Genomic DNA, 4,017 nt, shown 5'->3' with positions numbered 1-4,017 from the left:
TCAAATGGAAATGGACAAAGAGCATCCAATGTGTATGCTTTTGTGGGTTTCTCTTTCTCATGCATCATCTGAGCCAATTGCTCTTGCATAATTTTCAATTTCTTTAGGAGTTTAGTAGTCTCAATTTCTTCTTCAAGCATGATGATAGTCTCCACATTAAAATGAGAGGGCAACTTTGCTCCCTCTTGGGCAAGTTTGAGAAAATACTTTTCTATCTCTTCGTTGAGTAGGATTCCCATGACCTTCTAAAAGTTTTTGTCTCGTCAACATTTTGCTATGTTTTTAGGGAGATTATTTCCACCTCTTCCTATTCCTCATCGGTGTCATGGTCTTTCTCTTTCTCTTTGTCATTCCTAGGTGGTTCTTGATGTCTACTATGAATACCATGTTTAGGTTCACGATTAGTCATTCTAGGAACATGTTTAGTTTCGGTGTGTTGTGTTTCAAAAGGTCTTCTAAAAAAGGAATTAGACATCATGTTTAGTGATACATGACCTCTACTTATCTCAGTGTCCTCTTGGTACAAAGGATTCCTAATTTGTTGCAGGTTTATGGAAAATGTTCACTGACTTCGAGGTGACCTGGCAGGTGAGGGAGATTGTGAAGATGCCTCACTAGCCGAACTAGTTATAGATTGTGTAATGAAAGGTAAGCAACCTCTTCCATGATTACGACCCCTAACATGACCTCTTCTAAGTCTAAGAGGATAAAACAAATTGCCACTCTTGGTTGCGGTAGTCATAGACAAGGACAAGAAGCAAGAACCTGGACAAGGACTACACTAAGACTGAGTCTCAATAGGGTAAGATAAGAATGTTGTATACTAAGGCATGAGTAGTCTAATTTGAAGGCTTAGAATAGCCAAAGGTTATGACTATCATAACATGGAGTATGAAAAGCATAAAGAAACAAGAATCTAGAGAAGTAAAAGATAAGACTAGTCAAAATGTGGATCAAAAATCTTTGGTTCAGCTAAATGCAAACTATTCAAGACTGTGCATAGATAGAAAAGGACAACTCAATGTAGGAAACTGATTGGACTAAGATCATAGGTTGGTTAAACTAACTGATTTGACAGTTTGAGAGCAGGATGTCGCATGAAGATTCTTTGCAAGCTGCACGAGGAAGTTCACAAGATCGCGCGAAGACTCATGATAGTAGTTTAATTTCATGCGAGGACTTTTTCTATCTCATGCAAAGAAATGATAGGATAGCTAAGATAGAGGCAATATTTCATGCGGGCATATGCAAGATCTGTCCCACCAAATCGAAGGCACATTGTTGAAATGGCCATGTTGTAGTAGAAGGAATTAGCTCTCTAGCTAGAGCGTGAATGAGATTCCCATGTAGCTAACACTGCTTGTAGGACCTAGCATACTTGATAGCTTCTTGCTCCATTTTGGGCCAGTAGTAACCAACTCTAAAGAGTTTGTGAGCTAGTGCCAGGCCATTGGAATGAGCTCTGCAAATGCCCTCATGAACGTCAATTAGTGCACATTTGGACTCTTCAAGTTCTAAACACCTAAGAAGTGTTCCATCAAGACCTCTCCTATATAAATCATTAGCAATAGTGACATAGTGTGAAGCATTTCAGATAAGATAACATTTCTCATTCTAGGTCAAACCTTCTAGAATGGTTTGATTGCAGAGGTAGGAATAAATGTGATGGTAGCGAGATGATTCTTGTCCTATAACAAAATAGATCATCTTAGAATTAGGGGTGTCATAGGCTAGGTAGTGTAACACTTCCACCAAGAACTCATGTTGGAGATCATTTTTAGGAATTTTTAGTAGGGAGACTAGAGTGGCCATGGCATCAGCTTCTTTATTATCTACTCGTGGAACTTGCTGGAAGGTGATGTGTGCAAAATACTTCTTTAAGTCATCAACCATGTTCTTGTAAGGAATTAGTTTCTCATCCTTTATTTGGTGCACATCATTAACCTAGTTGATGACAAGCTAAGAGTCACCAAAGCTATCTAACTAATCCACTCTCCATTCAGCTACAATTTTCATGCCATTGATCAAAGCCTCATATTTAACAATGTTGTTTATACAAAGAAACATAATCTTGTATGCTTTGGGAAATAAGTATCTCTATAGTGTAATAAAGAGTAATCCAACACCTGATCCTTGTTGTGTGAAGGACCCATCAAAGAACATAACCCATGTGTGGTGCATTAGTGTCAGAATTGACTCATCTGGTAAATTAATGTTCATTTCTAGAAGAATTTGTATGGGTGCATCGACCAGCTGGTTTGTGATTGCCTATCCCTTTATAGCCTTACATTCAACATATTGAATGTCAAACTCACTGAGTATCATAACCCATTTAGCCAATCTTCTTGTGAGAGCTGCCTTATTGAGAAAGTACTTTAGTGGGTCTATTTTAGCCACAAGCCTCATAGTGTGGGCAATCATGTAGTGTCTCAACTTCTGGGAAGCAAAGACAACTGACAAGCAAGCTTTCTCAATAATGATATAGTTTTTCTCATAAGAGATCAGTGTCCAACCCAAGTAATAAATAACACTTTCTTTTTTGTTATCATCTTTCTGAGCCAAAAGGATTCCCAGAGATGTTTCAGTTCCTGAGATGTATAAAAACAAATGATTCCCATGGATGGGAGGCATCAAGATTGGCGGATTGACAAGATATTGTTTGATCTGTGTTAAGCTTTGCTCACAATCCTTGCTGCAATTAAATTTTACACCCTTATGTAAGGTCTTTGTGAAGGGTTGTGATCTATCTGCTAATTGTGAGATAAACCTACAAATAGATTGGAGCCTTCCCTATAGTCCTCTCATCTGGCTGATGTTTTGAGGTGGTGGCATATCCATTATTGATTATACTTTCTCTAGATCTACCTCAATTCCTTTTGTAGAAACAATGTATCCCAACAACTTCCCTAATGTGACTCCAAATGTACATTTCTTAGGATTGAGTCAAAGATTGAATTTTTCCATACGATCTAGGATGGGCCCCAAATCTTGTAGATGAGTATTGCATTTAGCACTTTTGACCAAGGTATCAGCAATGTAGTCTTCCATGGTCTTATGCATCATATCATGAAAAATTGTAGTAACAACCTATTGATATGTAGCACCAGTGTTCTTCAAGCCAAATGGCATCACATTCCAACAAAAGGTTCCCCATGCACATGTGAAATCCATTTTTTCCTGGTCTTATGGTGCAATTTTTATCTGATTGTATCCAAAAAAACCATCCATAAGTGAGTACATCTCATAGCCAGTCATCATGTCCACGATCATATCAATATTAGGGAGCAGAAAGTCATCTTTAGGACATGCCAAGTCCTCTCCCCTTCCATTTCATTCTTCTTTTTCATCTCTAGCTTTCTAACATGGTCTTCTAATTGTTAGTTTGCTTCCCTTTTGACCACATCTCCTGACCAACTTGTTATCTCTCAATTTCACCTGCACCTCCTTTTGAGCCTTTTTGAGGCCTTCTTGTCCTAACGCCTAGGATCAAGCCAACTTGTACTAAACTATTTCAACCCAAGTTATCATAGTCCAAGACTAAGTTGACTAAGGTCAACCTAGTCCTTAGTGGTTGTGGGGTTTGGGATTTGAAAGACCTTGAGTTTAACAATTAATTTAATTTACTTCCTAGTTGGTTTGAGTTGTTTTTCCACCCAAAAATTAGTATATAAGGAGGATTGGGGGTTTAATTTTCATATATCATTATCTCAAGTTGTCTAATCCCCATAAGAAACAAATCAATGAATTCTTCTTCAAGCATCTTCAAGTATTCAAGTTTAAGCATCTCCTTGTATCAAGCTTCTTCCTTGAAGTAGGTAGTGGAGTTTGGCTCTAAGGAGAAGATTTTTCATTCCAATTCATTCAAGTTATTCTATTATTAATCCATGACATGTCACATACATTTGCATACATGCAATTTTGGCTTCTTTGATTCCTTTATGATTTCTTTGATTCAAGTCTATTACATTTACATGCTTGGTCACATATCAAACACAATTGCATCTTTGGAGGTAATTG

The sequence above is a fragment of the Cupressus sempervirens genome, chromosome 6 (genome assembly GCF_028749045.1).
Source record: "Cupressus sempervirens isolate cs-2001-9-10 chromosome 6, ASM2874904v1, whole genome shotgun sequence".
NCBI classification, from domain to species: domain Eukaryota; kingdom Viridiplantae; phylum Streptophyta; class Pinopsida; order Cupressales; family Cupressaceae; genus Cupressus; species Cupressus sempervirens.
The sequence above is the reverse complement of the archived record's forward strand: the minus strand, read 5'-3'. Positions refer to the sequence as shown.